This window comes from Cupressus sempervirens, chromosome 9 (assembly GCF_028749045.1).
Source record: "Cupressus sempervirens isolate cs-2001-9-10 chromosome 9, ASM2874904v1, whole genome shotgun sequence".
NCBI lineage: Eukaryota > Viridiplantae > Streptophyta > Pinopsida > Cupressales > Cupressaceae > Cupressus > Cupressus sempervirens.
In genome coordinates, this window is record NC_143126.1 from 471495449 (window position 1) to 471507165 (window position 11717).

Genomic DNA, 11717 nt, shown 5'->3' on the forward strand with positions numbered 1-11717 from the left:
TCAATTTTTCATTACAAGTGATTATCATACATCATTTTAAGTCAACTTTTAGCTATCCTGATAATGATTCAATCCTGAACCCATTATTTTTTGTCCTCTATATCTTGAGATGGGCATGTTGGTTTTCCCTAATTTGCATCTTGAGGGGGAACCTTTTCCATCTATCTAACATACTTGATTGATATTACATATCAGTTTGTGAGGGCATTGATATCTTGTTTTGGTTATGGCATGGACATCTTTAAGGGTTAATATCAACTTTCTCATTACCCATTCAACATCTAATTATGTATCAGACTATGCTAGACTACTCATCATGTTCCATTTCACCTATCTAGCTTCTTTGATATTCAACAAACCCCACATCAGCCATTTCAAACTCTATTTGACCTTCCAAGCTCTATTCACTACTAAAATGTGAGCTACAATAGAGAATGAATGCATTGTAAAACTCTAAAGCACTATTATACTAAACAAGTAAGCTATCAGATGCCACAAATGTGCTACACCCTGCATAAGTGCTATGTGATACATCATATGCACTATTATAAACAAAATGTGCTAAAAACTTGGAATGTGCTCTACCATATTTTGTATGCGCTACAACATTACAAGCCCCAAACTATCACACATGCAGAATTCATCAAATCTCAAATGTGCTAGTGTGACAAATGAATGCACTATAAGACCATATGTATGTGCTTGAACACATAAATGCACTATAATGTTATTCATATGCACTAAAACTATATGATTCCTCTATTGTAATCACCAAGGGCTTTTGTAAATGTGTTATTTCACATTGTGAATTCTTTATTTAAGATTGCATATGCGCTAAAACAATTTAAATGTGCTATAGAAAATATTAAATGAACTAAAATAATCGATGCAAGCATAAATCCTAATTGAAATCATGCAAAAATTCACAAGTTCATACAAAAATTCAAAATTTTGGAATGGTGGTTGGATGCTAGTATTTTTTATCCCTTTCAAATCTACGCTCTTGTAATGGGACCACCATGTTCACTAGATTAGAGCTCAAAATGGATCAAAGTAAATGGGGAATGTCAAAATTAATAGGGTAAAGGGTCTTTTGACCTATTTAACCCTCACTTAGGGCATTTTATGGCTTTTTTTACACATCCTTCATCTTATTTAATGCCTTTAGACCCATTTTCTTGACATGGGTGTTGTTCCATCAAACTCAATGATATACCTACTATCCAATTCATCTTCAAACTTTTTCATTCACATTTTCTAGAAATAAAATTGGATTCTCCATAACTTGTAAAATTAACTTTTCCAATTTTATTTCCAAGGGGAAAACATACCTATATCAAACCATGGCATGAAAAATGTTCTACCCCATCCAAAATTCAACAACAATCAAATTAACTAGGGAATCCAAACAAACTTTTAAAACCGAAAGGTTTCAAATATTGCAATATCAAAGTCAAAGTTCAAATCATCAATAATTAGGCATTGTATCAACTTTGAACTAGTAGAACATCAATGATCAAACACTCAGTCATCAAAAATTAGCTAAAAGTTAGAAAATCAAGACATTATTTGAACTAATATGCTTTTCATACTATCTCAAAGAGGGGCATTTGTAGGCACCCTAAAATTGACAAAGAACTAAACAACATGAATTTCAATAAAACAATGAAAATAAAGGACAAAATCAAAGAAATGTGGAAAATGATAGACTTTCAAATGAATTACAATGTCAAGGTGTTTGATTAATTAATCAATTAATTGCCTAAACCCTTGATCAAATTAAAAAAGATCAAAATTACTTTCAAAGAGAAAATTCAATTCATAAAATCAAAAAATAAAATATAGAGGAAAAAGATAAAGACAAAAGTTGAAAAGAAATCCAACATTTAATAAATCAACAAAAATCATTTGTCCTCTCAAAAATGAAACCCCATTCCCCCATTTTAGAATTTAAAAGAATTGAAAATCCTTATTTATCCTCACAAACCATGTCTATTGGAGTGTTCCTCTTGAGGATTTGTGAGATATTTTCACTTTCATCCTTACTCTAGTAAAAGGTAAATCCCAGATCTTTACCCCAACCTCATTTTAAAATCCTATAAATAGAAGGGAAAATCAAAAGCAAAAGTGACCCAATTTTCATGCATCCTTACTGTAGGCATATTAGAGCTAGCATTTTAATCATTTATTTAACATCAATTTTATATATATTGTTAGTATTATTTTAGCACCATTTAAGATTTATCTAGCATTGTTTAGAATTGTTTAATCTCATGAATACACATATCTTTAGCATTTTCATGTCCTTATCTTGATATATCTTGCACTTCATATAGATCTCATATAGTCTTGCATAGATCTAAAAAAATATCATAATCTCATTCTAGAACTATCACTAAGATGCTAGTTTGAGAGTGAATTTAGCAATTGTAGTTAGGGAAACATGAGATATTTGGAGATGCATTATTTAGTAGTTGTTTCTCTAGATTAGTTCAATAATATTCTGATTGCATTCTACACAAAGGTCTCATGAATATGTGTTTCCCTCATGTACAGTAGTGTATAATCTTTGAAGTATTGGAGCAATACCTTTGACATAGGGATTTCATTTTGATGATTGACAATCAAGCTTTGAAGTATATCAATTAACAAGGTAAATTAACCCATAAGCATGCTAAATGGGCTTCTTTCTTACAAGCCTATATATTTGATGTGAAGCATAGTGATAAGAGAACTGTAGTGCTTGATGCTTTGACTAGAAGACATGACTTTTTAGTTGTAATGATTCATGTATTGGTTCTCTTTGAATAGATGAAAAGAGAATATTTCAATGAATTGGATTTTTTGGCATCATTTTGGCAACTCTAAATAGTCAAAATTACACCAAAAGGGATTCATTTGAAGGCTACATATTGTTAGATGGTTTCCTATTTAACAGGTCTAAATTTTACATCCCCCTTGGATCGTGAAGAGAAAAATTAATATTGTAAATGCACTCAAATAGTTTGGGTGGACATTTTGGAAGAAAGAAGGCATTAGGTCTAGTATATGAGAAGTTCCTTTGGCCTAATATGAGGAGATATGTGAACAATTATGTTTTTCTTGAAAGTTGTGTCAAATAGCTAAGGGATGAGGTCAAAATACTTGTTTGTACATGCCCTTGCCAATACCAAAGGACCCATGGATTGATGTCTCTATGGATTTTATTTGGGTTTTCCAAGAAACCAAAGAGGGAATGATTGCTAATTTGTGTGTGCCCTTATTGGCATCTAGTTTTCTTTCTTTTGAGATGCCTCTTTTGAAGTAATTGAGGATTGGTTACTAGCATGAGTTTTATTTTCTCAGTGTCTTTATTGAAGGTAATGGTCTTGTATCTTGTGGTCAATTTGTAGTGGCCCATTTTTTGTAAGCCTTGGTGGAATCTTGATTTAGAGTTCGATTAGACATGGATACTCAACTCCTTAAATGTGTTTAGACCATATTTAATTGCCATGTAATTAAATGTTTTTATTTCTACCACTTTTATGTTATTTTACAACTTTAGAGACTTTAAAATGGGATTTTGTCTATTTAAAACCCAAACAAAAGAATTTATTTGAATTGTTAATTAAAAATGTTATATTCATTATATTTTAATATTTAATTAATTATGTCGTAGGTATTCCCAATATGAAGTGAAGGAGATGATTTTGAAAATTGATGGTTGGAAATCTAGGATAAGGTTGGATGACCATCGAAGAAATCTTAGTAGTTCCACCATCATAAATAGAAAATGCAAAAATTTATTCATGTCTTGGGTCGAGATGAGAGATGTCCACATTATAGTAGCTTCCATCTAAGTGTTTCACCTTTGATTTTACATCCATACTATACAACAAATAATATCTTGTGAACTCTCTTTTTGTTATCTGTCAAACAAATGTTGGTCAAGATAGAAGCTTAACAATTGTGGCCATTTTTGGGGGACTAGTTGTGCCTTGATTGGGATAAAGATTGGGGTGACAGTTGGAAGTGGGGAGGTGAAGGCTATCCCTAGGTGGGTTTGCAGGTATTCTTTATTGGGTGAGTCTACAATTAGTCTAACAGATCAATATTTTTGAGGCTTGAAGCATAAAATTATAATGCATGATCTAGGATAGAATTTTGTGCTCAACTCAAATGTGATAGGAGGAAAAATGTATGATTGTGCTTAGAAAACTCCATATGAAACTCCACTCTTGATTTCTTCTGCTTTGGCTCTCATTCAAAACTTCAATCTTGATTTCCCCAATTTTTTCTCTCATTCAAAACTCCAATTTTGATTTCCCCTCTTTTTTCCCTCACATTACAATCCACAACCCCATTTTTTCCAAAAATTTGAGCAATGGCTTTAAATGATTTATTCCAATCATACATTCAAAGAACAATCAGTAGATGTTCTAGAAGAGAAAGATCTAGTAGAGATGGTGAAGAAATGTGAGACCAGAGTAGCTTTGGCCACCATATACTAACTCTCAAGGGACATTACAGTTCATGTGAAGCTCATAAAGGTCGAAGAAATCCCTCTTGTGTTAGAAAGCCTATCAGAAGCAAAGAAAAACATATGTGAAAGAGGATTGGTGGCCATGGATCTCCTGTGTTCTTGGCTATGTTGGATGTGCTTCAATCGAGAGCTTTTTAGACAATTTTGGTGCTCATTTAGTTGGGTTGCTTTGAGAAAACCAGTAAAAAATTGACACAATTGCTCAAATTGTTTAGCCACTATAGAGATGAGTGGGAATGTATAGAGACTTCTGGTTTAGAGGATGAAAAACAATCTTTCTAATTATTTTACCTTTGATTGTGATTGTATCTTTGATTTGCCTGCTGAAATTGGTATTTTTTGAATGGGAATTCAGTATCACCAACTACAAATTTATGTTGATATAATTTATATATATTTAATATATATTTATTCTTATTTTAAATTTATAAATAATGTCTAATAGTATTATATAGGATAATATGGATACAATTATATAAATACTATGTTAGTAATATTAGAGTTTTATTTTATAGTATCCATAAGAGAGACTTTAATATTAATATTATAATAATGAAATTATTTATGATAGTATTGTTATTAATTTATTTTAAACATATCAAATATATAGATATAAAGATATGATAAGATAATAATAGAAAGATTTATAGAAGTTAATGTAATGATAAATAATATTATGATATGATAATGAGATTATAATTTAAACAAAAATAAAATAATGATGAGATGCATACTTAAAAATCTACATTTATTATTAACTATCAATATTAATTTATCAAATATCTAGCTCAAAGGGGAGGATATCTAAGAGATATCTAATAAAGCCGTCCATTATATATTGTGATAAAATAGATATCTAATTGTAAAGCTCTTCTTTTTGGCATATTCTATGATCGTAGAAAGAAAATCATTGTGTGGAAGATAATTTGACACAATCAAAGAGAAAGTGAGCAACATTTTATAGACAAATTTTGCATATTTTATTATTGTAGAAAAAAATTACAATATATCTTTAGGGAATTCTACCAAGTAATCTTCTCCCACATAATTTCATCACTTTGAATTTAGGTCAAAGCAATAGCTATTATATTAAAATTGACAATATGAATTGTCTTATTACTCTCTCCATAGTGTAGAAGTCATGTTACAAAGCTTCATCACTTCTTGCCCAAAACAAATAATTGGTGGAATCCTTTTTAGTCAATGTATCACTAAGGACCTTACTAGGTTGATATGTTGGTAAACCATGCAATATAGACTCATTTTTTCAAAAGTATTTGTAATTGTGAATTATGTTAGCTTATACATTTTAAGTTAATATCGATACAAATCTATGGTAATAACTATAGACCATTTTAACTCTAAATCAAATTATACAAAATGATTCTCATCAAAATTAATTTTATGCCCAAATACAATTCTAAATAAAAATAAAATATTTTAAAATTTATACATTGTTTAATAAGGATTAATTAATTTAAAGTGCATATAAATTATTTGACATCTTTACATGTACCTATTGCACACTAAGATACAATTGTTAGTTAATTTTATTTTATATATAAGCTAATAACTACAATGTATGAGTCAGTAGTATGAGTCAAATTGGGTGTTGCGTAGACGTTGTCTATTATGTAGAAGTTTTTTGGACGCGTGGACTCGTTCATTGGCTGCCTCATGTAGTTCAATGAAAGGCGGCTCGCCTCTTGTTGCGAAACGAGATGTTTCATTCTTCCTATTGCCATTGTAAGTAGAAGCTAATGTTATCGGCAAAAGATTTTATTCTTCCTCTCAACACAAGTTCCTTGACTGAGGATCCGTTTGGAGTTTACATTTTTTAGTTGGGAAGCCGCGTACAGAGAAAATCCACCAGCTTCCATAAGTCTCCTTCGACCCGTCTTTTTTGTTCCTTCTGAATTCACTGAATGGTTTCAGAGTGGATCGGCACTTTCTGCAATCAGATTTATTCATTTTCCTAGTCTACTGTTTTGGTTGTCATTCCATGCTTTGGAGTTAGCGTTCAACGATTGGCTTCTCCATGGCAGCAGTCTCTTCATTTTAAAGATTAACACAATCAAACCATTAAATTCAATGATTTTCTTTGAATAGAATTAATTAACATGAACCTTGTAATTTCGGTGTCAATAATTGAAAGTGTCTTCTGCTGAGATACTCAATCCTACCCAATTGGAGAAACTGGTATTGTAAAGTGCAGGATTTTGACAATGCTTTGAATTTAAGACATAAAGATAAAAAGAAACCTGTAGAATCAATACCGCAATATTCATCCCGATAATTTTAAAATGTTTCATAGCCTCGTAAAGTCATACTTGAACCTTACCCGCAATATCTTGTCGGATTTCTTTCAGATTAGTTAATTTTGACTCTCACCCTTGTCAGAATGCAACACAACAATTATTTTATGACCACCTGTATTGCCACCATTCGTGTTCCTATCATGGTCCTCGACGACATTTATGCTAGAAGAACATTTATATTTCCAACTTCTTACTTTAAAGCGCGGGGTAGGTTCGATCAATCTCTCACAATTTGGCGATGGATGAGAAGCGGGTAAAACTCCGGTTAAGACTTGTTCTTGCGGTTGCTGTGTTTATTCGATTGAGTAGTTATTGTGCAACAGTAGTCCAGGCTGGAGACACTCTTTCCTTGGGCGCCTCGCTTGCTGGAAATCAGACATTGATTTCAAAGAATGGTACATTTGAATTGGGATTCTTCAGCCAAAATGGAACCAATAAATGGTATATAGGAATCTGGTACGCCAATATGCCACAGCAGATGATCGTTTGGGTGGGTAACAGAGAGACTCCCGCGAGAAACAAATCTGGAGTTTTGAAGCGCCAAGGTAAATTGCATCTGTTGGACGCGGAGGGTGCGTCTATTTGGCCGGTCAACATATCGAAGAAGGCATCCCGTGCTGTGATACTAGACTCCGGTAATTTTTTGATGCTGAGCGCTGATGACAACAATTCTGAAACGATTTGGCAGAGTTTAGAGAACCCGACAGACACCCGGTTGCCTGCAATGATATTTGGGGAACAACTAAAACTGGTGTCTTGGAAAAGCTCGTTGGATCCTGCTCCTGGGCTCTTCTCCATGCGGACGGATCCATCTGACGCCAAACAATTTGTGCTAATATGGAATAACTCTGTTACATATTGGGAGAGCGGAGTTTGGGATGGTAGAATTTTCGGTCATCTTCCAGAAATGCCAAGCAAAAGGTTTTTCAATATCAGTGTTGAAATCACCAGCTCTGGTATGTACGTCCGTTCAACACTGACACATAAGATGCCCATGCATTTCTTCTTGACCAGGTCCGGAGATACTCGCCTTGCTATGTTCGATGGAAATAAATGGACCATGTTCTGGTCTCTGCCCACAGACGAATGCGCTGTGTATGGCCTCTGCAGCGCTTTCGGCGTCTGTAACTTCAACAATTTTCAATTTGGCAGCTGTGTAAATTGTTTCACGCCAAAAGACAATGAAGCCTGGGATTCACGGGAGTGGTTGTCCAGTGGCTGTGTTCGCCGGAGCCCCTTGAATTGCACATCCGACAGATTCATCGACTCCAACGCAACGTCGTTTACTGATTATGGTTCTTCATTCCCAGCGCCCACAAAGGCGGATTGCGAGAATGCCTGCCTCAGCAACTGCTCGTGCACTGCTTATGCTTTCAATCCACCTTCAGGCCGCTGCCAAATCTGGTCCACACCTCTGTTTGACTTGCGTGATTCTTCATCAATCAGCAATTCAAATGTCTTCATTCGAGTAGCCACTGCGTCTGCCCTTGCAACGTTTGATCCACCATCGTCATCCGAACGCAAAACCGTGATGCCTCTTGTGATTGCTATTGTCACTGCGCTCGCCATTTCTTTAGCTGTCTTTTCATTTTTTATGTGGAGGAGGCGACACGATCGACTACAATCTATTGAACGTTGTGAAGATTCGTCCGACTCTTTTCTTAGAATGTTCAGTTAGAAGGAGTTGAAGATTGTGACTAGGAATTTCAGATCTAAGTTGGGGAGTGGAGGATTTGGCTCAGTTTTCAAAGGATCTCTACCGGACGGTAGTCTTGTGGCTGTGAAGAAATTGGAGTTCAGTTCAAGCCGAGATGAGAAGCAATTCCGAGCGGAAATCAGCTCACTTTGGAACATACAACATGGGAATTTAGTAAGGCTTCGAGGGTTTTGTGCACAAGGATTCAAAGTACGGTTACTGGTGTATGATTACATGCCCAATGGATCGCTGGATTCGATACTCTTCAGGAGAGGCTCCGAAAGTAAAAAGAAGGTACTCGACTGGAAGGCTCGGTTGAAGATCGCCTTAGGCACTGCTCGAGCTTTGTTTTATCTCCACGAGGAATGCAGAGATCGCATCATTAACGGCGATGTAAAGCCTGAGAACATTCTGCTTGATGCTGATTCTTCCCCCAAGTTGGCCGATTTCGGGTTGGCAAAGCTTGTGAGCAGGGATTTAAGTCGTATTCTGACCTCCCGAATGGATTTCTGGTGTTCCCATAACTCCAAAGGTCGATGTATACAGCTTTGGTATGACGCTCTTGGAAATTATTTCCGGGAGAAGAACTATCGATCTCAACATGCAAGATTCAAGTATGTATTACTTTCCGCCATGGGCTGCAACTCAAATTAGTCAGGGGAACACGATTAATGTTGTCGAAAAGGGTTTTGCTGAGAAGGAAGATATTGAAGAGGTGAGAAGAGCAATTGTTGTAGCATTACTATGCATTGAAAGAAATGACGACATAAGACCAAGCATGGGGCAAATGGTGCTGATGCTTGAAGGGAAGATGGAGCCATCTCCTTTGCAAACTATGAGCCCCGTGCTTCTTGACAATCGAACAAATGAAAGCAACACAGATAGTGATAGTGTTAGTGACGTGGTTGATCCAGAATAATGTAAAGCTTACATGTAAGCTATAGTTATTAGTTATTAGGTAGAGGTTAATTTAGAATAATGTAAAGCTTACATGTAAGCTGATTAAATTTAACATTTAAAAGAAATGTTGACAGATCTTTGATTTGTAAGTGGATAGAATCGTAGATTTAGAAATATGTATTTTTATAGAAATCAGTTTTTTATGTAATAGCATCTATTTTTCATGAATTAAAATTATTGCAATGTCCTGTCTTTTTTTGAAGGTCCTGTTGGTGCGAAAAATTGTTGTTTGACTTACTCGATGTTGGGAAACTCAACACAATTTTGGTCAATGAAGAAGGTTGAATCTTTGCTTGTTCTTGACCTCCACACTTTAGGCTCTGCAGGACCTAGGTGGTTGTAACTTAATTTTTAATGGAATAAGGATTGTGATTGCAAACTTAATGATACTCTTGAGTTGGTAATGGCTCTCAATGAGAAATCAATGTGTATGAATTATTTTAAAGAGATTAATATATTGAGAAATGAACTATGCAATACTCATGGATTGAACATCACTAACCTACAATCATACATATGCACTTATAATAAACATATAATGACCAGTTCTTAATCCTTTTGGGCAAAGAGAGTCAACCCTCACATAATCTTATTATCAAATCTATAGAGATTGTGTCAGCCCCACCAACCAATAGATAGAAAGACAATAAATTTAGTCCCAAGCCTAGATGAATTCAACCCCAACTAAAGGAGCCCAGTGTAGATCAAGTTCATGCATTGTTTACATCCATAGTATTAATCCAAAGAAAGACAATGAAGAACATGAGCAGTTTAATACACCATAAGCCAAAAGAGATGTAAAGGAACTACCAATATTTCCATTTCTTTATAAGGAAGTGCAATAGATGAGTTTGGACTCAAGAGCCGTCAAGCAATTGCACAAAAAGAGTGTTTACTTTATATTGAATTGTAAAATTGCTATAATCATTACTTTCACTAATATAAAAGCTCTACTTTCAAATATATAATATTCCTATTGTTAAGGAAAAATTTTCATTCTTCTCCCAAAAATATATTTTTAGAGACATGAAAAATATTTTACTTAGAAAATATTTATCTTTAAAGTTATTTACCTTGGAAATATATTAATACATGTTAGGGCTTGGATAATTTATACTTCCAATTTCATAATGAGGGAAACAGTTAAAAAAGATATACTCATAGAAAATACACTTCAAGCCCATTTCATGCTTAAATGTATTGAGGGAAATAAAATATTTCTAAAGGTTTTTTAAAAATATAAATCAAAATGATTTAACTACGTACTTTAAAGAAAGTAGATTAATGACCAAAATCTACTATTTCCCTAATATTGATATTTATATCCTTCAAGTATGTAAAGAATACATCCAAATATAAAATATTATTTCTTACCTTTCCACTTACCTTGTGGCTTTTTCGATGGTTCTGAAGTATTTACCTTGCAAAAATATGAACTTAGGACCCTTCCTACATATGCTTTCCAAATTGGCAATTTAGGGTTTACCTCAAAAGGAGATTATTAAAACTTATATTTGAAAAATATTTATTACTAAAGCACAATATAATTTGAAAAGATTAAAGTTTTAATTATTTTCCATACATAATAGTTATGAAATATTTACAATTTTGAATATTTCATCTATAAGAAAAAATTAAAAAATTAAACCATAAGATATCCCCTTTTTGAGATTGAAACATTAAAGTCAAAGCAAAGTAAAAGTGAGAAAATAAAATGTTAATAAAGATTTTACCTTTTATAATCACGTATTCGTCAATTCAGGAGGATGAGAAAATCCCCTTGGCGATATCGCGATTTCAAAGCCTCTCCTTTGTATGCTCTCTCATATTGTGAGACTAGGTTGGAATTAGATTTTACTTGTGATGAAACATGTAGACCTAAACTTCAAAGGTAAGAAAGAGTTATGAATAATGATACTATCATCAACATTCTCCCTTTGTGTGTTTCCCGCGACATGAAATTATAATGTGGTGGCTGCATAATCTCCATTGCTGAAGAATACTTCATCTTTAATGCATACTATTGATGTCTAGCATGATTTAGGCAAACAAGCATGTATGCTCATTTTCTTTTCTTATTCCATCTATGTGCACATAAATGTTCTTGAGATCCGCAGTCAAGCTAACTAGAAACTTCACATGGAATTAACACAATATTTTTTCGAGAAGCCATGACAATGCATTCAAACTCCTATTTATGAATGCTCATAGTTCAAGACAT

General features: G+C 33.8%; 1 pseudogene; it reads left to right on the top strand.

Moving 5' to 3' along the window:
- The first annotated feature begins 7078 nt into the window (after positions 1 to 7078).
- LOC149539362 (G-type lectin S-receptor-like serine/threonine-protein kinase At2g19130 pseudogene) lies at positions 7079 to 9495 on the top strand (annotated as a pseudogene).
- The last annotated feature ends 2222 nt before the right edge of the window (positions 9496 to 11717 follow it).